Source organism: Vipera ursinii, assembly GCF_947247035.1.
Source record: "Vipera ursinii genome assembly, chromosome: 5".
Lineage (NCBI taxonomy): Eukaryota > Metazoa > Chordata > Lepidosauria > Squamata > Viperidae > Vipera > Vipera ursinii.
This window is the reverse complement of record NC_139518.1, coordinates 80,446,376-80,473,223: the sequence shown is the minus strand read 5'-3', so window position 1 is coordinate 80,473,223 and position 26,848 is coordinate 80,446,376. Positions and strand designations below refer to the sequence as shown.

At 41.7% G+C, this 26,848-nt stretch overlaps 1 protein-coding gene across 1 annotated transcript in view; it reads right to left on the bottom strand.

Annotated features, from left to right (window-relative positions):
- COL13A1 (collagen type XIII alpha 1 chain) overlaps positions 1-26,848 on the bottom strand; it is a gene marked incomplete at its 3' end in the record, with an annotated part of 202,270 nt that overhangs the window by 127,430 nt on the left and 47,992 nt on the right. The window lies entirely within an intron of this gene.

Below are 26,848 nucleotides of genomic sequence, written 5' to 3'. Positions count from 1 at the left end.
CACATACTGTTCGATTATGTTCACGTGCTATAGCAGACATGTCAAACACAAGGCCCTGGGGCCAGATCCGGCCCGCAAAGTGGTTTCATGCGGCCCCCGAAGCCATCCTGGAAACAGTGAGGGAACGGCCCCCACTGCCTTGGCCCTGGCCCAGAGACCCTCCTTCTGTCAGAGACCCTCAGATCTGCCCCACTCCTGCCCAGGCTCCCATAGGCACCCTTGATGCCCACCCAGTAGGCCATATGCACTCTAGGCACGCCCACCCAGTAGGCCACGCCCACCCTTGCCATACCCACCCGGCCCCCTGAGGGCAACCGCAATGCTGATGCGGCCCTCAATGTAATTGAGTTTGACACCCCTGTGCTATAGGAACCATAGAATTTGCCCAAATTTATTGCAGTGCTGCTGATATACAGATATTAGAATCTATTTTATTTCCCCTCACATGGTACATACCCAAGTCACTCTGATTCTTTCTACATGTAAATTCTGCTTACTGATCAAAGGGATTCTTCCTTTTTGGATGTTGACAAATTCTGTTATGCTGCTAGTAAGTCAAGGTTTAAGTTGACTGATCTCCAACTGTAATGGGATGTGTGGATGACCTTTGGGTGGGGGGGTTGAGGGGAAAAGATGCCGCCAAGGAAACAATCAGACAAGAGAGGGAGGAACCCTCGGCGGCTTAATGGTCAGAGAAGGAAAGGTAGGAAAGACCAGCTTCAATGGCTCAAAGAATTAAAAGTGGTTGTAGGAAGTTTCTACTTTTGAAATTGTAATTCTGTTAGTATAGCCTTACAATAAGGTTGGACCATAAGAAAGGCTGAGCACCAAAGAATTGAGGCCTTTGAACTGTGGTGCTGGAGAAGACTCCTGCGAGTCCCTTGGACTGCAAGGCGATCAAACCGGTCAGTCCTAGAGGAGATCAACCCTGACTGCTCTTTAGAAGGCCAGATCCTGAAGCTAAAACTCAAATACTTTGGCCACCTAATGAGAAGGAAGGACTCACTGGAGAAGAGCCTAATGCTGGGAAAGGTTGAGGGCAAGAGAAGAAGGGGACGACAGAGAATGAGGTGGCTGGATGCAGTCACAGAAGCAGTAGGCGTGAGCTTAAATGGACTCCAGAGGATGGTAGAGGACAGGAAGGCCTGGAGGAACATTGTCCATGGGGTCGCGATGGGTTAGACACAACTTCGCAGCTAACAACAACAACAACAATAACAATACAATACAATAAGGTAGAATTAGCTCATCTGATCATATTTCCTGTCTGCTTTGCCTGGCAAGGCTGATACCATCCCTCAGCATAGTATTTGGTAACTGTCTCTTACTGTGCCAATACTAAATAAGTACATGGGGATAAATTAACTGGAAGCAGTTAAATAGCGATAGCACTTAGACTTATATACTGCTTCACTGTGTTTTACAGCCCTCTCTAAGCAGTTTACAGAGCCGGCATATTTGCCCCCAACAATTTGTGCCTTCATTTTACTGACCTCGGAAGGATGGAAGACTGAGTCAACCATGAGCTGGTGAGAATCAAACTCCTGGCAGTGAGCAGTGAGTTAGCCTGCGATACTGCATTCTAACCATTGTGCTATCACAGAATAATTTGTGATTCAGAGCTGTGATACTCTTTAGAGTAGGGGTAGGCAACCTTGGCTCTTTTATGACTCATGGACTTCAACTCCCATAATTCCTGAGCCAGCAATGCTAACAAGGAGAAACCCTTCTTCCAAGAAACAGGCAGGAACCGCAAGAGAAAACCAACCCTTTTTATTCTCACAGACCTAAGTCAATGTCCAAGGCAAACAAACACAGTCCACAGACTGGCTCAGGAATTCTGGGAGTTGAAGTCCACGAGTCAAAAAAGAGCCAAGGTTGCCTACCCCTGCTTTAGAGTATCTCTTCTCTTCTTACCCTAATCAGTTGCAGTGATCTCTCTGTCCTGCATGTTGTGGAAGATGTTGAAGCACAAGCTCACAATAAGAAACCTAACAGTCTACACCAGTGGTTATCAAAGTGTGGTCTGGAGGTGCCCTGTTGGTCCCCAGCTCACTGTCAACAGGTTTGCAAAGTAAAATCGGTACATATTTGAAAATGTCTCAGTGTTATTTCTAATATAGTAAGTATTGATAGACCATTTCCGTGGTCATGTGGCTAGCATGGCTATACATCAAAGGTGCATGGAACATTGTTACCATCCCCTTGCATTTGCATGCTTTTGAACTGCTACGTGGGCAGCTGGCCACATGACCATGGAAGGGTCTACAGACAATGCTGGTTCCCTCAGCCAAGACACAGAGATGAGCATCGGCCCCTAGAGTTGGACACGACTAGACAGGGCAAACCTTTACCTTTTATAGCCTACATAAACTGAAGCTCTTTGAGGTCATAAAGTGTTTATAAGAAGGCAAGAGGGTCTTGAGACTAATATGTTTAAGAAATGCTCTTCTACACCATCAACTTAAACTAGGCAAAGGATGAAATCTAAGGTACATTCACATGTGGTATTTGTACCACTCCTACTTAGATCAGTTTCTTGCCTGTATGATGGGGCTGCTACAAAGAAGAGGGGGTCAGGTTGTTCACCAGAGCACCAGAGGGCAGGATGAGAAACAATGGTTGGAAACTGATCAAGGAGAGAAGCAACCTGGAATTAAGGAGAAACTTCCTGACAGTGAGGACAATCAACCAGTGGAACAGCTTGCCACCAGAAATCATGGGCGCTCCATCCCTGGAGGTTTTTAAGAAGAGGCTGGACATTCACCTGTGAGATGGTGTAGGACAGGTTCTCCTGCTTGAGCAGGGGGCTGGACTAGAAGACCTCCAAGGCTCCTCCCAGTTCTATTCTATTCTATTCTATTCTATTCTACTCTACTCTACTCTACTCTACTCTACTCTACTCTACTCTACTCTACTCTACTCTACTCTACTCTACTCTATTCTATTCTATTCTATTCTATTCTATTCTATTCTATTCTATTCTATTCTATTCTATTCCATGTTCTATTCTATTCTATTCTATTCTATTCTATTCTATTCTATTCTATTCTATTCTATTCTATTCTATTCTATTCTATTCTATTCCATGTTCTATTCCATGTTCTATTCTATTCTATTCTATTCTATTCTATTCTATTCTATTCTATTCTATTCTATTCTATTCTATTCTATTCTATTCTATTCTATTCTATTCCATGTTCTATTCTATTCTATTCTATTCTATTCTATTCTATTCTATTCTATTCTATTCTATTCTATTCTATTCTATTCTATTCTATTCTATTCTGTTCTATTCCATGTTCTATTCCATGTTCTATTCCATGTTCTATTCCATGTTCTATTCTATTCTATTCTATTCTATTCTATTCTATTCTATTCTATTCTATTCTATTCTATTCTATTCTATTCTATTCTATTCTATTCTATTCTATTCTATTCTATTCTATTCTATGCCATCATCTTTTTGGAGTGGCTTCAGTTAATTTTTTATGGCTCATCTGTGATATTTCAGAGTTTACGGCTGAGCCACATTTTAGAAGAAGCACTACAGCTCTGTGGGGCTCGAAGAAGAGTTACCGTATTTCCCTTTACTTTAACCTGCTTTTCAGGTTCTAAGCTTCCTTTCCTCCCGCTAGAGGCTAAAAATCAAAAAAAAAAAACCCAAACAATACAAAACCCAAGAAAGTCCATTTGCCTTTTGGAAAAAGCTCCTTTGGGACTACCATGGATGATTGAGAATCTCTCATGGACATTAAGCCCCATAATCCTCACAACAACATCTCACAGCTGCTTTTACATGGATCGTGGGAGAGTACAGGAGGTCCTCGACTTACAACCATAATTGAGCCCAAATTTTCTGTTGTTACGTGAGACATTTGTTAAGCGGGTTTTGCCACATTTTATGAACTTTCTTGCCTCAGTTGTTAAGTGAATGATTGCAGTCAGTCAGTTAGTAACCCGGTTGTTAAATGAATGTGGCTTCTTCATTGACTTTGCTTGTCAGAAGATCACAAAAGGTGATCACATGACCTTGAGAAACAGCAATGGTCATAAATATGAACCAGGTGCCCAGCATCTGAATTTTGATCATGTGACCATGGGGATACTGCAAAGTTCCTAACTGTGAAAACTCACCAGCCAGTGGATCCGGCAGCTGAGTCTGAGGAATCAGATGAGGAGGAGGGGCCTGGAGTGATATTAGAGTCAGAGGAAGTCTCTGAGGAGTTCCAAGACTTACAGTCAGACGAGGAGCCTGGCTCCTCTACTCGCGCTCAGGCTGAGACACAGCTGTACTGGAGGCCTGAGCTGGGCAGTGATGAAGAACAGTTGGGACAAATCCAGGATGCACGAAAGCGCAGGCAAGAGAAGCGAGTAGGACAGAGGAATGCAATGGGGTGGCTCCAAAGGCAAAGGAGATGGCATTAAGAAGCCACGCCTTGGCTGAATTATAAAAGGGAAGGTGCAGGTTGCCAAAGGCAACCGTTCAGGTTGAGGATTGAGTTTCTGTGGACTGAGTTTGTTTGCCTTGGACATTGACTCAGGTCTGTGAGAATAAAAGGGGTTGGTTTTTTCTTGCGGTTCCTGCCAGTTTCTTAGAAGAAGGGTTTCTCCTTGTGAGCATAACAAGGAGTCACGTAGGCTGGGACAGAACAGTGAGTCACTTTTTTCAGTGCTGCTGTAAGTTTGAATGGTCACTAAATGAACTGTTGTAAGTCAAAGACAACCTGTATCTTGGCAACTTTGCAACTCTATTACAAACACTCATAATTTCTCAAGCTGGAAAAAAATACCACATATAAGAATGTGACTGGTGGAAAGTAGGGTTGTGTTCTACCTGGTCAGTGAGAGGGTGCATCGATTGACTCTGGGGGTGCTGTAAAGCATTTTAAGATAGGGAGCTGTTTAAGATGCAGGCGGGTGACTTGAAACAATTCCTGAGATTGTGTAAAATGAAAATGATTGCAGTGCAGAAGAGATCTATGAATACACCCGATACTTTGCTGTAGAGATATGCTTGTGGCAAAGTATTGTGCAAATAACAAGGAGGTCAATTGGGGACATTTTTTAAGAGGGCACTGCTGATCCTGTCATCACAAAATCCCAGTTGATAGGCTTCCAGATATCCTTAGGCTTCTTTGAGAGCTTTTTTTGAAAGAAAGCAAAACTGGCAATTTTTGCAGTAACAACCTCAGTACATCTGGAGTGCAGCAAGCTGCAGCGTGCTAGTTTAGAGGAAGCCTGTATTGGTGCTTTATGGGGCAAGAACTGAACAATGATCAGCAGCGCAAAGGTAACAGGGCGGCACGGGTGGCACACAAGTCCTATAAACAAACAAGCAAACAAGGTATCTTTAAATTTTTCTGCCTATGTTCTCAAAAGTAGCTCTGTACTTTTTACTGTGGTGTAAATTTGCCCTGAGAATGCAACAGGAGACATTTTTAGAACGTAATTCTGCTTCCTGTTTTACTTCTAAATTCCTTCTTCTCTTCTCAGCATCAAATCCATTGACAATCCATTGTCCAGCTATTCAATATCTCCTAAATGACATCACGCTGGAATTTTAGGCTAACTTCAAAAACCTTATCTGCTCCTTACAGATTGTCCAACACCTTGGAAACTCATGTGACCAGCAAAGTATGCCTGAACTCCTTCATCATCTATTACAGCAATACTACCTGTACATCAGCAGCAGGCTCACAATTTGGGGAGTACAATATCAGTTAACACCCTTTGGTGGCATGCTTAACTCCCAGGGCTCTTCATCATAACCAAGTTGAAATGTTCTGACTAGTTACTGATCCATCAGAAAACTGTGTTGACATAAAATTTGGTACCCCCTGTAGCAATCTTTATCATGGCAGAAACATAATATTAATAAATACTGCTCCCTTGGTAAGGACAGGGTTTGGTAAATTCTCCCAGCTTTGTTACTCTCCCTGCTTAACTTTCATCAAAAATCACTAGTCTGTGTCAAAACATCTGCCAAACTTTCATCTTAATGTGGATGAAGCTGGGCCTGGGGCTAAGGATATGCTCAGATTTCAAAGATGGCTAGACCAACAAATTTAGCTATCTGACAAAAATTATTTTGTTCTGCATGAGTGTGTTCAAAGGGGGTGTATTCCAGAAGAGTACTGTACCTTAAATGGCCCAAACAATTGAGGACAGGCAAGAGGACGATTGAGACATGAATCACCAAAGAGACGGACAGTTCTCTTGCTTTACCATGCAAGCCTCCCACAATCACTTGTGGTTTCTGCTGTTCAGATTGTTCCAGCACTTAAAACTGGAGACAGGCTTTGGAGACCTGGCAGATTCATGATGAGTGCCTGGGGGGCGGGGGGCAGAGGGGGTTGGCAGGGGGAAGGGAAGGTGGGGAAGATATTTCTTCTTTTGCCAAAAGAAGAATGGCCTTGGAAGACTCCCAGGAACACACAGGGCTAAAATTAAATATAGGTAAAGGTAAAGGTTCCCCCGCACATGCGTGCTAGTCATTTCCAACTCTAGGGGCCGGTGCTCATCTCCGTTTCAAAGCCGAAGAGCCAGCGCTAGTCCCAGGACGTCTCCGTGGTCATGTGGCCGACATGACTAGACGCCAAAGGCACACGGAACGCTGTTACCTTCCCACTGTAGTGGTCCCTATTTTTCTACTTGCATTTTTATGTGCTTTCGAACTGCTAGGTTGGCAGAAGCTGGGACGAGTAACAGGTGCTCACTCTGTAATGCGGCACTCAGGATTCGACCCGCCAAACTGCCGACCTTCTGATCGACAAGCTCAGCATCCTAACCCACTGAGCCACCGCAAATTAATGACAACAGCTTTTTGATTTTCAAATGCCATAAAATTTCCATGCCTATAAAAATAAGAATCATGCAAGCTATGGTATTCTCTGTGGCACTTTGTGGAAGTGAAAGTTGAACTTTGAAGAAATGGGATAGGAAGACTATTGACACTTTTGAACTTTGGTGTTGGAGAAGACCCCTAAGAATATCATTCATAACCAAGAAAACAAAGAATGAGGTCATCAAAGAAATCAACCCAGAATTCTCATTTAAGTTGCAGATGATAAGGCTCAAGTAATTCTAGTTCCAAACATTATGTGAAGATCTCACTCTCTGGAGATTGTTCTAATGCTGGGAAAGATGGAAAAGAAAGAGAAGAGGAGGAGGATCAACAATAAGGTGGATGGATTCGGTCATTGTGGCAATGAAGACACCATTGGAAGACTTGAAGAACCAGTTAGAAACAAATTGTCATGGATAAAATCAATGTGGTAGCTAAGAGTGGACAACAACTTGATGATACAAAACCAACCAACCAACCAACCAACCAACCAACCAACCAACCAACCAACCAATCAATCACAGGGAAGGATAACTTAGAGCTTCCTCAAGATATGGACTGCTGATCAGATGAAGTTGTTCAGGCTACTTGTATCAAGTAGCTTAGTCAAAATACCTTCCACCCCTCTTTCTAGTGATGTGTTCTTGGGATAAAAATCACTAAATTGTGTATGGAATAAATATGTGGAATTGAATTATGGCCCTATGCCACCCCTGTCCAACTTCTTAGTTGAATAGTAAAAACAATGAACATAGCAAGCACGATCCAGACGAGAAAAGTCCACTTAACTACTTTATTGCTTATGCCTAATTTCACAGCAATCTTCCCAGTCTGCATCTGGGCTACACTAGATAAGGTTCAACAGTGTTAGAAGGGAGGAGGTGTCAGATCTTGCCTTCTCGTGACTACTTAATGACTCTAGACTAATTCCTTCCTTGACTTCTCCCCTTTGCTTGGTCAGCCTCTCTCCCACAGAATTATTGAGCAAAAGTGGGGGAGAGTTTAGATGGATAAGAGAGATTTGTGTCCCAATTTATGTTCAGTCCTGAAGCCTTGGGGAAAACCTTATTTCCCATTCTAATCCAGAAATATGGAGCTGGTGATCCTTCAGATGCTGTTGACTTTTAACTCTTAGCATTCCGTATCATTAGCCATATTTGCTTATGCAGCATTATAATTCAGGAAATCTTGTGAAGCAGATGTTTCCCATTTTAGCTTAGCTTAGTTTCATAAATGCATCCATATACAGTGGCTTTCTTGTAGTATGAAAATAGTTTACCACTGTCACCTTCTAGTACGTTTCTTTCAATTTCCCAGCCTAGCTTAACACATATTTCCTGATAGTTTCCATCCAAATATTAATCAAGTCCACCCCTGGTTAGCTTTACACAATCAGCTGGGTTCTCCTGCTTGTGTAACTTAGCTTAGCAGTCAAGACACATCCACTCTACCATATTTAACATCCTACATGTCCATCTATCTTATGATATCAACATTATCTAGTAAACACTCAATATGTGCACATCCATCCCATTGTCTTTCCATGTTTTCCCACCCAATTTCTGGCATCATTCAAATATGCATATATTTTACAAGTCTTCTGATTTTTCTGGAGGTTCTTCTCCAAAGTTTCTATCAATCTAGTTGAACATCCAGTTGCTCATTCAATTATATTTATTTTTCCCATTCCAAAACTAATTAAATTGTCCTGAATAATCACAGAGGCTTTGTGTCTTATCTGCAGTAGACAGTGTTAGACCTTAAAGGGAGAGGGTCTAAACTCTTTCTTATTAGTGGAGAACTGGTCTTAATTCCAGGACCCATGAAGGATCAATCAACAAACAGCAAAAATAATAGATTGGCCAGTTTACTCAGCAAACATCTCAATATTGTTAATCCATTAAAGTGAATGGAAGATACTGAGATAAATGTGAGGAAGCAACAAATGTACCAATACTAATGTAATTGCATTAACTTCATATTAACAAATGTTGTCGTAATGAGCTGCTTATATAATCATTTCTTTCATTTTCTACATTTTGGTAAGCCAGAATGAAATGAGATGTATGGCTGTATACCTGATTATATCTATCTATATCTATATCTACCGTATATCTATATCTATATCTATATCTATATCTATATCTATATCCATATCTATATCCAGGGCTTTTTTCCTCATAGAACGCTCAGAACGGAGTTCCGGCACCTATTTTGGATGGAACCTTGTAGGGTAGGCAATGTGGGTTGTATGACATGTGTGAGTTCCGGCACCTTTTTCTTTAACAAAAAAAGCACTGTCTCTATATCTATATCTATATCTATATCTATATCTATATCTATATCTATATCTATATCTATATCTATATCTATATCTATATCTATATCTATAAATAGTTAGATATAGAGATAGATAGACAGACAGACAGATAGATAGATCTCAGTTAACATGGAAGACTAAGAGAAGAGAACAACCAACAAGGTGGATGGGTTTGGTTATAGTGGTGATGGGGTACAGTGTTGGAAGAGCAAATGACCAGGTTGGGGCAGATCAACATGGAGAAAATCTATGTGGTTGCCAAAGGTCAACACCAACTTTATAACATATCATCAATCAATGTTTGTCAGCAATCTGTTTTGTAAAAATACTAAAATGGGGTGCCACAATTTTTAAAAAATAAATGTATGCATAAACTACCAGGGACGCGGTGGCTCAGTGGGTTAGGATGCTGAGCTTGTCGATCAGAAGGTCGGCAGTTTGGCGGGTCGAATCCCGAGTGCCACGTAACAGAGTGAGCGCCTGTTACTCGTCCCAGCTTCTGCCAACCTAGCAGTTCGAAAGCACATAAAAATGCAAGTAGAAAAATAGGGACCACTACGGTGGGAAGGTAACAGCGTTCTGTGCGCCTCTGGCATCTAGTCATGCCGGCCACATGACCACAGAGATGTCCTTGGACAAGCGCTGGCTCTTCGGCTTTGAAACGGAGATGAGCACCGGCCCCTAGAGTTGGAAACGACTAGCATGCATGTGCGGGGGAACCTTTACCTTTACCTTTACCTTTATGCATAAACTGATCCATGCTTAACTGAAATGAGATGTTTCAAGTTTAAACCAGGTAATATTTATTTGCCATTCTACATTCCATTTGTATTCAGTATATTCAGTCCCACTAACCCACTGGACTGAATTGGTGGTTGGGGGGGGAGGGTATCCCTTCCCTTTTTGGACTTCTGAAACACGAGTCCATTTTGGCTATAAAACAATCAGCCCTGTTGTTAAAAGGACTGTTTAGAGAGGGTTGCAGCATTAGGTCTTCAAATCTCTCACCTGAGCTTTGCCATACCTGTTTGTTCATCTTCCTTCACAGTTGAATAACTCTGGTCAAAAATAGGTAATGATTTTGCTGGATTTGTCTAACAATTGGCATGGAACAATCTATAGATCTAAATCCCAAGAGGTTTCTTATGCTAGCACCAAATATGTTTGAAAACAAAAGAGTAATTTTGCTCAATTGTCAGTATCCATCTGCTTTTGGGAGAAAGTCTTTCCAGAATGACTTTCCTGTCCCCCTCCAACTGATGATCTCATAGCAGGCCATATGTGACATTTATAGTTATGCAATTCATATTGTTTGGTCATACCACTTTAACACAGGAAAAAACCTGATGATTGATGAGGGGATGAATTATTCTGGGGAAATAAAGAAATAATATTAAAGTAATCCATCCCTGATTGAAATGTTAAAATATACACTATAATTAATGGTAATGCTTTATAATATTATTTGATACATAAGCTTTCCCCTCCTTTGTTCATGATATTGGAGGAGAAATAAGTGGGAAGTCCTCCCCCACTCCCAAAAGTGACAACTAAAATTAAAATTATGTGACAATAATTTGGGAATATTTTGCTTAGACCAAGGATTAAATCCTTCCAAGAAGTGAATTGACTTGGCTGTGTCTGGTGAAATTGTATTCTTTTTGCTGTCAAATACATAAAATAGTTTGGCTTATTCCTACGAAAAAATCCAGAGAGTTGTTCCCGCCAAACCCAAGAAATTTGAGGTTAGAGGCCTAATGAAAAACCCCTAAATATTCTTTATGGAAACTATACTCCTAATATGTCAGTCTGTCTAGAAGGTGTGAAAACAGAAATAATTTTGTGGTTTTGCTGCAGGCTAATTTTCCTGTTTTTATTCTAATTCTTGGCCTAAAAAAACACACCATTTATCTTTGATCCCACCCTTTCTCAGTCTAATGTCCCCCCCCCCCCAGGTATGTTGGAAATATATTTCCCAGAATTTCCCAGCCCGCATGACAATAGCCAATATCCAAATTGGCTGAAGAAGTCTAGTGTTGTAATCTTGAGACATTTCGTTGGCATGAAGTCAGCAACTTCTGCTTAAAGTGTCTCTGACTCTGCCTTTTGAAAATCCCCTAGGACAGTAGACCTGTCCATAAAAGAGCCATCAACCAAAACGGTTTGACGGCTTGTGGGAAAATACCTGGCGCTTAAGCTGTTGGACTTCCTTCGTCAGGTTCATGTGCTCTCTTCAAATGTCTGCAGAGATTGCTCGTAGGAAATAGATCTGAGTACCTTTTTCTGGTTTCTTTTCAAAGAAGGGAAATGGGATGCTGACGTGATGTAATAATGGAACCAGATACTCAGGGATGTCAGTACTTTTCATATATATTTTAAAGCAGGAAAAGAAGCAACGGATGGAAACTAGTCAAGGAGAGAAGCAACCTAGAACTAAGGAGAAACTTCCTGACAGTTAGAACGATTAACCAGTGGAACAACCTGCCTCCAGAGGTGGTGAATGCTCCAACACTGGAGGTTTTTAAGAAGAGACTGGACAGCCATTTGCCTGAAATGGTATAAGGTTTCCTGCCTGAGCAGGGGGTTGGACTAGATGACCTCCAAGGTCCCTTCCAACTTTATTATTATTATTATTATTATTATTATTATTATTATTATTATTATTATTATTATTATTGCCTCATTCATAAGAGGCGAGATCAGACTACAAACTCGTCTTAAATTGTAGCGTGATGGCAAGCGCAGAATGGTAGAAACAAATAGCTGAAAATGCATAACATGTTCTGATTTTCCAGTGTTGCCATTGGAAATCCTACCTTAGTCATGAAAGCTAGCTGGATGACTTTGGACCGGGCACTTTTTCTCAGCCCAAGTTGTTGTTTTAGGGAAAATAGAAAGAGGAAAGTGTGTTGGATATGTTCGCTGCCTTGGGTTATTTGCAAAAATAATAAAGGTGGGATGCAAAGAAATAAATAAAAACAAAACAAAACTTTTTGGGGCGGGAGGGTTTATATTTTTTTGTAGAGGGGATCATGATTTCCCTTTCTAGGCAGCCAACTGTCACTACTGACAGGAATCAATGTAACGGAACCATCTTACTTTCAGACTGCACCCACTTACCCATTGCATGGACCAAAGTGTGCAAACTATTACACACTATTACACACACTAAGGCAGGTAGGCTCCAGAAATCAATGTCCACCATATTTTGCATCAACTGTAATGTGCAGGTGTTTTGAGAAGCTATTTTATACAATGGATCTTAAAATCCTTTAAGCTAAGCTCAGACATATCATTGTAGGGATTATTATTATTATTTTGCAACAATAGAGTAGTGGTCTTACACTACATTCATCCAACATTGCTTTCAACTTTTCAGCCTATTGCCTTGTTCTTCCATTCAGGTATTAACCAGACCCTGGTTAGTGTAATGGGCAGAAGGAATAACGTTGAGCTGCAACAAAGACAAACCAAGGAAATAGCAAGTGGCTATTTAAATGTCATTTTGCTAAGTTTTATCATTACGGCATCTTGTACAATTTTTATAAAAGACTAGAAGGTCCAAACTAAAAAGCATAAAAGGTAAAGGTAAAGGTTCCCCTGCACATGCATGCTAGTCGTTTCCAACTCTAGGGACCGGTGCTCATCTCCGTTTCAAAGCCGAAGAGCCAGCGCTTGTCCGAGGACATCTCCGTGGTCATGTGGCCGGTATGACTAGATGCCAAAGGCGCACGGAACGCTGTTACCTTCCCACCGTAGTGGTCCCTATTTTTCTACTTGCATTTTTACGTGCTTTTGAACTGCTAGGTTGGCAGAAGCTGGGACGAGTAACAGGCGCTCACTCTGTTACGTGGCACTCGGGATTCAACTTGCCAAACTGCCGACCTTCTGATCGACAAGCTCAGCATCCTAACCCACTGAGCCACCACATCCCTTCAAAAAAAAAAGCATAAGCACCTCTAAAAATCCATAAAAGTAAAGAAAGTGTTCACTATAATGCTAAAAGCACGAACAATGGGATTCTACTTTAAAAAATAATAATAAAAAGAAATCCTAAATATTAAAAATGAAGAGTAGGATTCTAAAACTACTTTATGAATACATTTCTTAAAAGCTTGCTTGCTAAGTACCAAGATGCTAAGCACATATGTATTTGCATGTACCTTTGCCTATGTATGAAATGTGGGGCTCATGGACTAGCAAGGTGTAAATTGAATCATATATTCAACTGGGATTGTAAGGATTAAAGGAACAATTTCCTGCCTAAAGCAATAGCAGCTGAAAGAAATGTTACTACTCCCCTACAGAGCTGGCTTGAGAGTAGGAAGTCCTCAGAAGTGTATTAGCAAGTGGAATTGTCAAGGTGGGGATGCAAGTCATTATAGAAAGGGCATTGAAGGATATGCGGGCTAAGGTTTCATGTTCTTCTAGGACAGGGGTCTTCAAACCTGGCCCTTTTATGACTTGTGGACTTCAACTCCCAGAAATCCTCAGCCAGGCACGCTGGCTGAGGGATTCTGGGAGTTGAAGTCCACAAGTCATAAAACGGCCACGTTTGAAGACCCCTGGCCTAGATATACAAGTTCCTCCTTCTCTGCCTCATACAGAAACTTTCCTATTCCTATGCAGCACTCCCTGGAACGACCAGGTACGGCTATACAATTACGCATGGTTATGTGGTCATTTCAGGCAATGCTATGAAGCAGATACAGCCTCTGAGGAGAATGCCCTGATGCGGTAAGCAGACTAGGTGATTTTGAAATTAGAAAAAGGTAAAAAAGGTCAGGAACTAGGCTGAGGCAGGTATCAACACTTTGCTCCTTGCAGTGTATGCCTCTCAGCATACACAATGAACAGCGCAGCAGGAGGCTGATGGAGCAGATCAGCAGGGGGGTTGGACAGCTCCGGGCGATAACCGCTCACGCGGGATAAGCCTAATGGGTTAAGCTGTTGACAGCCCCAGGCATGATCAACCTGGCAGGAAGCCAGGATTTAAACCCATTGGTCACCTGCACTGGCGGGAAGCCCAGGTTTGAACTGATTGGATGCCATCCACCTGGGCAGGTACAAATAGACGCCAGGTTTCCCCTGTTTCCCCAGTTCGTTCTGTTCTGAATAAACTCATCGTTACCCAGCTCTGTGTCCGTCTCTGTGAAGCACGCGACTTTACACTCCTGATGAGATTTCTTATACCACAGAAGGAGAAAAATCCAAGTTCACTCATCAAGATCCATAATGAAATTCTTTTACTTCCTTCATGGAGATTACCTCCTTCCTAGATGGAAGCTTGGGGAGGCATGCTGGCTGAGGAATTCTGGGAGTTGAAGTCCATGAGTCATAAAAGGGCCAAGTTTGAAGACCCCTGTTCTAGGAGGCAAAGGCAGGTTTGCTCTGCAAGGGAGCTTTATTGTACTTTCCTTCAAAACTGCGAGGGCCAAACATAAAAATGAGCTTAAGAAAAAGCTCTGCAGTGCATTGGGCAGATATTCTTAAACAGGAGATCTGTTGGCAATGAAAGATTTCCTACTTGGTAGTTGCCAATACTGGTGAGCCTATTCTCCCTGCTGGACCCGGGAGAACTAAGTTAAATAACTACTGCTGGATTATGGCTTTCGTTCTAAAACCAGGGATTTTTTTTACTTTACAATGGTATAATAAGCCATTCTGAATTCCAGCTTTCCAGGAAGAGGGAAATGTATTAAAAAGGATAATGTTAACTGGGGAATTTACTCAGGACTTTAATCAGAAATAAGGTTGGCCTGTGTCGATCCTCGATTCCAGGGGAATCTTCCTGGTTTCTGAATCGCATGCTGCATCTGAAAGGCAGCCAGGTCTTCAGAATTCTCCTACGCCAATGAATTCTGTCTCTGCCTCTCCAACCCACTTGTGAGAACCAGGAGACATAAAGCCTTCTTACAAAATTCTGAACAATACCCTCTTTAGTTCGTAACTTATATTCTCAGAGTTGTGCTTAAAGAGGAGCTCTGTATTAAATAGAGTACAACTGCCTGAAAAGCTTCACACATCATGCTGGCTACTGGATGAATTGGTGAGGTGTTTGGGGAGCCCAATCTTAAGTGGCAATCAGCCACTTACTTAGGAGTAAATCTCATTCAATCAGTGAGATTGATAGCTAAGTTAATGTGCATAAGGCTGTGTTTTTAGATGAATAATCCTGGCTTAATATGTTTCTCTGCTCCCTTCATTGATGATAAAACCAGGGCTCTTCAAACCTGGTCCTTTTATGACTTGTGGACTTCAACTCCCAGAATTCCTCAGCCAGGCATGCTGGAGGAGGAATTCTGGGAGTTGGTCCACAAGTCATAAAAGGGCGAAGTTTGAAGACCTTGAATAAAACCTTTCAAACTAGGGCCAGTTACAATGTCTGGTTGCCTATGTAGTGTTATCCCCTCAGAGGCCACCAAAGCCCAGGCCCTCCCCTCCATTGTGCTCTGCAGCTATCCTCTCAAGGTGTTAATAAAGTGTCTTTCCCAGCAGGAGCTCACGCAAAGTGAGGAGGCGGCAGATTCTTGTCATCAATGGAGGAGGGCTTTCAGAAACAAAGATGACCAGCCCCTAACCCCGAAGGTCAATGTGTGGTGGTGTTTAACAGCCCCAGGCAGTCATAGCACCAATAGTCAATGATTTTACAGTGCCCGTTATTGTTAAAATCTGAATTTAGCAACCCCAGCAACTTTCTCCTCATTTTCTCTCTTTCCTCCACTCAGGATATCCCCCCTGCGAAAGAAAGCAATAAAATTCCACCTTCTCACTCTCTCTCACTCTCTCCTTCAAAGAAAGGGATCAGCTAAAACCTCAAATCCCTCTTCGGCTTCACCTGGTCAGGGAGAGACGACAGCAACAGCAACCCCCCACCTCCTTTATTTCTTCCTTTTTTTATTCCTTTAGCCCGTTCCACACCTGCCGTGCCCCAAACCAGCACCAGCTGTCCAAGCTTCCTTCTCCTCAGGCAGGCTCCCGCAAAGCCTTTCAGCCAGCCCCACTATACCTATTACAGCTTTCTTTCCTCCATTGCCATATCCAAGTGTTCTCCATCCAGTTTTGACTTTCCTAAAAGCCCTAGCAGATGTTGAGCGGGACACTGTTGTAGTTCTAAGTAACATCTCACAAAAGTCACCGATTCTCTATCAATCTGCCATGGCCAACCAATAGTTACTTTGATCAATCAATAGGATGAAAGTGGGACAATTTCTCCCCCAAATACTGGTTAAACTCTAGATGACTTCAGTTAAAAATGTCATGCTGAATAATTGAGCCATAGGCCACAATGAACCATTACTCCAGAACTCATGAATGCAATTTCCAGGAACTACTTAACTGTAACAGCCTAATTAAAAAGACTAATGAGTTTATGATGAAAAGGTCAAAGATCCTCTAGTTTTTTTCTCTCTCTCTCCCAGATTTGATGGAACATGGTGAATTCATTCACCAGACTTCAAATTTCTATCTCAATGGAAAAGTGGAAATTAACTGCATCAGTCACTCAGTCACCCCCTAGCAACATCTGCATTGCATTATAGCTTACAGAACTGGAGGTGAACCACAATCAGAGAGCTTTAAATCAAAAACCTCTGGAATTCACAGAAAAGAGTGGATTGGATTCATATTTGTATGTTTAAGCTCATTTATATGCCCCCCCATTTCTTGACCACTGTGAGAACAGAGAAAACACCTCATTTTCTTGCTATCATTTATACACAGCTATCATTTGGATAATTTGGGCAACAATGAGAGGAATAAAGTGTCAATGATGTTAACTTTATTAAATGTGAGTGTCTTTGGCAAACATTGAATCGCGCTATGTTGTACAATTTTGGCACGTCTGATTGTAACCTAAGCTTAAATAAATGTATTCAGCTACTGCTACATGACATTTTTCAGGTTATACGGAGAAGTTTTTAGAAGGAATGTTACAGCCTTGAAACCACTTTAGGGTAAAGTTAAAAATAATCCATAGTTAATGCAGCAGAGACTGGTTCTGTTCATGCTCATCCTTGCAATCTTCTGACTGCATGGTGAGCAACTAGACCATATTCCTGCTTGAATGAAGACCTGCTTCCAAAGAAAGAACTGTTTCTTTCAGTGACTCAAAAAAAATTAGAAAAAGAAGAGTCAAGACATAGAGTTAGAGGAGGAACTAGAGGTTCTCTGATCCCTGCATTTTTCATGTGTAGCCATTTTTGGACAGCAGAGAAGCCATTGGTGGGACTAATTTCTCCTGACTTGATCCTTTTTTTCGAAAAAGGCAGATGAATTTCTATGAAGTTGTCTGGCATAAGAAATAAACATTTCAGATACCTAGTTATGCCCATGTGAGATAGAATTTCCCACACATCTTGAAGTATCCCACTTTTTCCAAAGGATCTTAAGACCTTCCCAAGGATAGCTGGCTGAGAGTCTGGCTGGATAGAACAGAATAGAACAGAACAGAACAGAACAGAATAGAATAGGACCTGGAAGGGACCTTGGAGGTCTTATAGTCCATCCCCCTGCTCAAGCAGGAGAACCTACACCATCTTAGACAAGTGAATGTCCAGTCTCCTCTTAAAAATCTCCAGTAATGGAGCACCCATGACTTCTGGAGGTAAGCTATTCCACTGGTTGATTGTCCTCACTGTCAAGAAGTTTCTCTGTAGTTCCAGGTTGCTTCTCTCTTTGATCATTGTTTCTTGTCCTTCGCTCTGGTGCTTTGGTGAACAACCTGGCCTGCTCTGCCCTGTGGCAGCCCCTCAAATACTGGAATACTGCTATCATGTCTCTCCTATTTTTTCTTTTCTTTAGACTAGTCAAACCCAAGCCCTGCAACCGTTCTTCGTATGTTTAGTCTCCAGGTCTTTGACCATCTTAGTTGCTCTTCTCTGAATTTTTTCCAAACTCTCAACAACTTTTTTGTATTATGGTGACCAAAATTGGCTGCCAAAATTGGATGGATGAGAGGAAGGAAGGAAGGAAGGAAGGAAGGAAGGAAGGAAGGAAGGAAGGAAGGAAGGAAGGAAGGATCAGAGCAGAAATATTGACCAATCATTGCTTTGGGAAGAAAACTACTATTTTAAATACAGTAAATGCAATACAATGCTTTCCTGACCCTAAAAACAAAAAATATATACACATTTTAAATTAATCCAATTATGGCAGGAAATCCCTTGAGAACATCCCAAGCAATGTTGGGAAAGGTAGAAGGATAGAGAAGAAGAGGGCTATTGCAGCAAGGTAGATGGACACACTAACAGTGGTGATGGGGACAGAGTTAGAAGAGTTGAAGGATCAGGTTAGGGATCATTGTGGAGAAAAATGTGTGTGATTGATAGAAACTAAAGAGAATTTGATGACACATAATCAATCAATGGCAAGAAAATTCAGCTTGTATCAATGATCAGGTATATGTTTCTAGGTATAAAATGCTGCGTATTTCTTTATAAGGTACAGTCAAAAGCAGGGGGTCCAAGCTTGGCAACTTTAAGACTTGTGATATCAACTCCCAGAAATCCCCTGTAGTTGAAGTCTACAGGTCTTAAAGTTGCCAAGGTTGGACACCCCTGGTCTAAAGGAAAAGAAAGCTACATTTCCTAAAACTGTAGTTAAAGGTAAAGGTAAAGGTTCCCCCGCACGTGCGTGCTAGTCGTTTCCGACTCTAGGGGCCGGTGCTCATCTCCATTTCAAAGCCAAAGAGCCAGCGCTTGTCCGAGGACGTCTCCGTGGTCGTGTGGCCGGCATGACTAGATGTCAGAGGCGCATGGAACGCTGTTACCTTCCCACCGTAGTGGTCCCTATTTTTCTACTTGCATTTTTCTGAAAAATTACAAAAATATGCTGGATTTCTTTTCACAACAAAAGGTTGAGACCCTTTTGGTAGGCAGGAATCACAGGATCCAACTCAAAATATAATCAATTTTTAAAAATCGCAAACAAAATGTGTACTGGAAGATTGGAAGGAATTAGTATAAAAGTACATATTAGAGATAACAGCAGTAATTTATATAAACGATGCTTATAAAATGTGAACACAGGTAGTCCTTGACTTATGACCGGTCACTTACTAACTTTTCAAAATTACAACAAACCTCCCCTTAAGATCTGGATTCAAAGTTCCAATGGCCACTCCCTGCCCATGGTCAGATGATTGCATTTTGGGTGCTTGGCAATGAACTCGCATTTATCATTGTTTGCAGTGTCCTGTGGTCACATAACTGCAATTTCTAATATTGCTTTGTAGAAAACTGGTGTTTATTTCCAGTTTCTGGCAAAAAAAAAACAACACAACTTATTGTAGATAATGGATTTGCTTAATGACCATGGTGTTTGCTTATCAACTGTAATTTCAGGCCCAATTATGGTCATAAGTAGAGAATTACCTGTATTAATATTGTACAAGACAAAAAAATGTGGATTTATTGTTGTGGCTATGAATAAAGATAGCAGAACATTGACAGCACCAAACTGGATAGACTACTTTAAGAAAGAGGAAAACACCCTTTTTTGAAATTGAACTTAAAGCATCGCACAGCTTTGCTGATTAGAGCAGGGGTGTCCTACCTTGACAACTTTAAGGGCTGGAGGGGACTTCAACTCCCAGAATTCTCCAGGAAGCATGAGGAATTCTGGGAGTTGAAATCCACAGGTCTTAAAGTTACCAAGGTTGGACACATCTGATTTAGAGCCTTTATTACTTTGTTGCTTATAGCATCAGTGGAACAGGCTGGTAACTCCAAATTTACTCCTGTGCTACCTTTATGCTGACCTTGTCTGCTTGTTCTCCTGCCCTGGTTTAATTAGTCTCATTCTATTATTTAATCTCTTCTAATATGCAAACAGCCTCAAAACCCAGAGAATCCATTGCATTTTTGTGACAGCAATATTTTTTTATTAGCACAAAGCAAAGATCGGCTCTATAAGGCTTCCCAATGGGAAAAAACTGCTTAGTCCAGGGGTCTTCAAACTTGGCCCTTTTATGACTTGTGGGCTTCAATTCCCAGGATTCCTCAGCCAGCGTTGGGACGCTGGCTGAGGAATTCTGGGAGTTGAAGTCCACAAGTCATAAAAGGGCCAAGTTTGAAAAGCCGTGGTTTAGTCTAAGACAAGACACTTCTGTCTACATAACCAATCCCACTTCCTCCCCACCCAAATGATTTCTCTCTCCTACAACCACTAAACAACTTAACTGATTTTAGAACTGCTATAATTGCATCCTTCAAATGGGCAGTTTATTTTCTCCCGAAACCTTCAGCTCGCCACTGAAAAGTCAGACAAAAGTGCTCACCCACCATCTTTCCAAGCTCTGTAATTAGTGGAAAAATAAATCTGTCCCTTGCCTTTTTGTCTGTATTGAAGAGCATCCACCCAAGCATAACTATGCCAATATCTTATTTCAATATCTATAAACTTAGGAGTTCCATGAAAGTGTACATAGCTGGCACTCTGTGGAGGAGGGCTTTAGTTTTAGGCACCCTGCTAAGTTGCAGTTTCCACTTGTTTAGCATTTGTTCATTGAAATTAGTAAATAATAAACTGGATGGAGTTACTGAAGCAGTAGGCATGGGCTTAAATGAACCCCAGAAGATGGTAGAGGACAGGAAAGCCTGGAGGAACATTGTCCATAGGGTCGCGATGGGTCGGACACGACTTCGCAACTAACAACAACAAACTTTTCAGGGTGGTGATGGGGGAGTTTTTTTCTTCCTTATTTGATCAGGAAGACTTCAGGTTTAAGCTCAGACTAGGAGGAATGTTCTTCCAATTAGATTGTTGCATTTTAATTTTTGTCTAGAGCAGGGGTCTTCAAATTCTGGAAGTTGAGGTCCACAAGTCATAAAAGGGTCAAGTTTGAAAGCCGCTGGTTTAGTCTAAGACAAGACACTTCTGCCTACATAACCAATCCCACTTCCTTCCCACCCAAATGATTTCTCTCTCCTACAACCACTAAACAACTTAACTGATTTTAGCACTGCTATAATTGCATCCTTCAAATGGGCAGTTTATTTTTTCCCGAAGACTTGAGCTCGCCATTGAAAAGTCAGACAAAAATGGTCATCCGCCATCTTTCCAAGCTCTGTAATTAGTGGAAAAATACATCTGTTCCTTGCCTGCAATGCACCCAAGTCTGAATGTTTCATACTAAGTCAGGAGTCTTCAAACTTGGCCCTTTTATGACTTGTGGACTTCAACTCCCAGAATTCCTCAGCCAGCGTGCCTGGTCTACAGTCAATTCTAAGTTGTGATTTTGAACCTTTTGTCCCAATTATGACAGGAAGGTGGAGGATTTATTTATTTATTTATTTATTTATTTATTTATTTATTTATTTAAATTTCTATATCGCCCTATTCCCGAAGGACTTAGGGCGGTTTACAGGGCAGCATAAAATACAATATAAAAGATAATATAGAATTAAAATACATTAAATTAATTAAGCCCAATTAAAACAATATTTAAAAAAGCTAAAACCCCTTCAGTCCAGGCCTGATAGATCGAGAAACCAGGTTTTCAGGTCCCGGCAAAATGAACGCACATCGGGGGCGGTCCTAAGTTCCATGGGTAAATCATTCCAGAGGGCAGGCGCGCCCACAGAGAACGCTCTTCCCCTAGGAATAACCCGCCGGCATTCCTTAACCGGCGGTATCCTGAGAAGGCCCTCCCTGTGGGAGCGCATGGGACGAAGGGAGCTTGATGCCGGCAGCAGGTGTTCCCTCAGATAACCCGGACCCAAGCCATTAAGGGATTTATAGGTCATCACCAGCACCTTGAATCTCACCCGAAGGGCAACCAGAAGCCAATGCAGCTCGCGGAGTAGAGGTGTTACATGGGAGTATCGGGAAGCCCCCATCACAACTCGCGTGGCTGCATTCTGCACCAGTTGAAGCCTCCGAGTGGTCCTCAAGGGCAGCCCCATGTAGACAGTGTTGCAGTAATCTAAACAGGAGGTCACGAGCGCATGAGTGACTGTGCGTAGGCCATCTCGGTCCAGATAGGGTGGCAACTGGCGCTCTTTTGATTTCCTTCCCACTTAAACTTTAAGATATTTAAATTATATACTGAAAAAGAATTCAGCCGTAGAAAACCTCTGGCTTTCCAGATGTTGTCAAGCTATAAGTCCTGATAGCAGAACCCAACATGAGCCATAAGGAGATTGACTGGAACTTGAAATTCTGATTTGGTAATATTAAAAATGCTACAGGTTCCTGAACCCTAAATTCTTAACTTTCATTTTTTTAAAAAAATAAATAAATCTGTTTTTACAGGTAATCCTCAATTTATGACCATAATTTAGCCCAAAATTTCTGTTGTTAAATGAGACATTTGTTAAGTGAGTTTTGCCCCCATTTTATGACCTTTCTTATCACAGTGAATCACCACACTTGATAAATTGGAAACAAAGTTGTTAAAGTGAATCCAGTTTCCCCATTGACTTTGCTTGTGAGAAGATCCCAAACGCGGATCACATGATCCTGGGACATGCCATCGTCATAAATCTGAACCAGTTGCTATATATCTGAATTTTGATCACGTGGCCATGGGTGTGAAAAATGGTTATAAGTCACTTTTTTTCCAGTGCCATTGTAACTTTTAACAGACACTAAATCAGGGGTCTTCAACCTCGGCCCTTTTATGACTCATGGACTTCAACTCCCAGAATTCCTGAGCTAGCCTGGCTCAGCTTGGAAACCTTTCCCTTTCCCCTCAGCATGGCTGGCTCAGGAATTCTGGGAGTTGAAGTCCACGAGTCATAAAAGGGCCGAGTTTGAAGACCTCTGCACTAAATGAACTGGTGTAAGTTGAGAATTACCTGTATAGGAGGTAATCTCAGAATTATATTTAGAGACTCAGGTCTCACAATTTCTTATGCTATTATTATTCCTTGCCTTTGTGAATCACCACCTCTTTTCTCCCCACAAAAGAGGAGGCATGAAAGGTTGAATCTGCCTGCAGCAGTTGCACATCTAATCTGTGGCACTTCTTAGGTATTTCTTATGCAGCGGCCTACACTGTTGGAAAAGCAAGCCGCTTAAAAATGAACAAGAAAAAAAACAACACAGCTTGCCTCATCATTACATGGAGGCAGGGGGACTTCAAAGAAGCTTTCAAAGTTTCAGAATGCTCCCTAATTATATTTACATGCCTTAGAGACCATCTGCAAATCTTCCATTACCCAAAGAAAATCTTCTTGAACCAAAGGTTACACTTAGCTAATTGTAACACTCCTTTGGCATCCTGGAAACATTGAGAAAAAAAGTCCTTAATTAATAAAGGATATTTGAAACAGAATCAAAAGTTTTCCTTCAAGTTAATCAGGCCCCCCCACCTGGTTGTAATTCCCGGCAGCTGTAACAATGACCCCATGGAAAAGCCAAACACACACTCTTAGAAGGAAGGAAACCACAGGGGGTGGGAATCAGCTTTGTCCATTAGATCATCATGCAACCCATATGGCTTCTAACATTTTTTCACATGCTTTCCTGGTGTCCCACGGCATCTCTACCTGGCCCTTTTTAACCCACACTATTGTGATGTTTAAGGAAGGGCAGGTTCCTTTTGAGATGCATGGGTGGTCCCTTCTGCACTACACATGTTGCCTGAAGCAATGTCAAATCAGAATCACACACAACTTCTGTCCCTTCTAAACTTCACTCAGTTTGATATAATCCTTTTTTGTTAGGAAAAAATGAAGATAAGAGAGGAACAAAGGCGGGTATCCTTTGAGAAAGGGTGGGAACGAGAAAAGGGCCAGCTCAATTGGCAAATTATTCCCAAACTGTGCAGTTGAAAATGTGCTTTTTCATCAGCCTCATCAATAACTTCCTTCCCAGTTTCCCACATAATCATAATTCCTGTGCAAGAGGGTAACATGCTGACTTTATTACATTGCCATAATTATGCTGGCTGGTACTGATGCCATTCAATCACACAATCCTAAAAAAAAGAAAAACAGCAGCTATTTCAGTTTTGTTGGAGAAAAACCAACTGGATCCAACTCAATCCAAACATATTTATTAATGCTATTCTACTCATTGAAAAGACAGAAGAAAAAAGCATAGACTAGACCAGGGGTAGGCAACCTCGGCTCTTTTATGACTCATGGACTTCAACTCCCAGAATTCCTGAGTCAGCTATGCTGGCTCAGGAATTCTGGGAGTTGGAGTCCATGAGTCATAAAAGAGCCGAGGTTGCCTACCCCTGGGCTAGACCAAACTGGTTAAACTTTAATTCCTTTCTCTCTGTGCCCTATTTTTCACAGGGTGCCTGGCATGTAGATGCTCCCTTAGGATTCTGATCACTTGGCTTAATCATGCTCAATGAGAAGAGAACCTGGAGTAAAGGATGTGTAATGATGGACTGCAAGGAAGCAACAATTTGAGTAAAAACTAGATAACATTCTGTTTATATTCCAGATAACAATTCTACTTCTTTGAAAAATGCATATTTATGATTGTGTAAAAAAACAAAGTGCCCTGAGTCCTACGGGAGAAGGGCGGTGAATCATATCGGGAAACCAGGAGTCTCCAAGCCGCAAAGAAAAAGCCGGCCCGGCCGACATTTGACAGTTGACAGCTGTCAAATGGCCGCCCGAAGCAACGGCGCACGCGCACCGCCCAGCCGGCCGCCATTCCCGTTGACAGCTGTCAAAGGGGCTGCCGGAGGCCAACGCGCACGCGCCAGATTTGACAGTTCCCGGAACTGTCAAATCCGCAGTCTTCAACCCGGTCCTCCGAACTGAGCTAAGCGCTCAGCTGAGAGGAATTCCCCGACAGCCGCCGAGCTGTCAAAGTACTGTTTGTTGATTGGCCGTCCTCCGAACGGCGGGGAAATACCGCTACCTGATTGGCTGTTTGTTTTGACAGTTCGCTATATAAGCCCGGATTGTTTTGACAGTCAGCTGCCGGGAGCTGAACCGAATAAACCTTTCGAATCTTGCCTATGGTCTCGCGTCTGTCTTTTTAAAGACAATTCAGGCGGTATATAAGTCTAATAAAATAAAAATAAAAATAAAATAATAAATAAATAAATATGATCCCTGGGGGGTCCCTGCTTTTCACAGGCAGTGACGGTCTTCTTCCTATTTAACAATAGAACTTGGAATATCTATCCGATGAAAGGAGTGATTACTCTTATTACAGGACATCTTCTTAATCATTAATCGCTGCTACTTTCAAGCCGTCAACTCAAATTGATTTTGAGAAATATTGCCTGGTCTTTAGTGGCTGTCAGTGATGGGAAACTCTCTGGAGCATGCATTTGGAGGGGAATAAGGTTAAGATGATTAACTGGTGCTAACAAGTTTAGGATGTGGAAGAAGTATTTTCTTGGACATCCATCAAAGATAGGATTGAATGTTCCTAAGCTTGGTAGTGGGGAGAGAGGAGAAAGAATGGAGGTGACTGTGTTATGTGTTTACCAGATGATGTTTCCAAACCATCTTTGCCTTCTTAGTTATTTTACCCAGCAGGCACTGTGACATTCTCTGCTCTTCATTCTCTGCAACCATTCCTCCCCCCACCCCACCCCACTGATCGAACATAGCCTGAGATCTGGTTAAAGATGCGTCCTGGCAGCTGGGTAGAAAAATGATCCAGGAGGAAGAGGGCAACGTCATGGCTCTTCCTGTTGATCGGGGCTTTGAGGACACCCTTTAGCTACCGGTCCCAGCAGATCATCAGGCTGCAATAAAAGCTGGGCAAAGATGGATCTCAGCAGCTGAAAATAAACCACTCTCAATCCAGCAACGAAATGCTTCCTAGAGAAATAGCTGCCAAGCGGTATCAGAGACAGGAGCTTTGCGGCCTTCCTTTTTCTCTGTAGGTAGGAATGGAGGAGGTAAATTTGGGTGAGGAAAGAGGTTTGAGAATGTGGAACTCTGCATTTATCCTGCATGAGGAGGTCAGTGATAACAGCATTTCGGCAAGTTTAGGAATGCCTTGAGATCAGCCTTGTGGCTGGTGATCTTGGAGCCTTCCTTTGAGCTGGATCTGTCAAGGTGTCATGCAGGAATTGAACACAGTTGTGGTGTTAGTTCAAAACAGTGGAGCACCCCAAGCTGCATGGCAAAGAAACTTTAAAGGGGTACAACTAATTTGCTGAAAAAAGCTTAATGCAAATATTTATTTTGATCCTTTTTCTTACCCTTTTTCTTACTACAGGGCCAAGTAGATTTGGTTATATGAAATTATAATTAATTGAGAGAGAGCAGTATATAAATAAACAGGTGGCTATATAGTGAGGGGAAAATTATGCGATCCCCTGCTGATTTTGTATGTTTGCCCACTGACAAAGTACTAAGTCATGTTTTGCGAAGGGGTCAAATACTTATTTCACTCATTAAAATGCAAATCAATTTATAACTTTTTTGAAATGTGTTTTTCTGGATTTGTTGTTGTTGTTATTCTGTCTCTCACTGTTAAAATAATTGTACCATTAAAATGATAGGGTGATCATTTCTTTGTCAGTGGGCAAATGTACAAAATCAGCACAAATAATTTTTCCCCTCACTGTACCTGCACAAATAGTACTAAAACTTACCACACTTTTTTTTTACAAATCTAAAGTATGGTGTTGTTCATCAGGCTTCCAAATGCTGTAACAGCTTCTTGAAGTCAGAGTCCAAAATGTCCCCCAAACTTTGGAGTCATTCCTCAAGCTTCTCTCATCCACCCATAATTTTTTTTATTGTGAC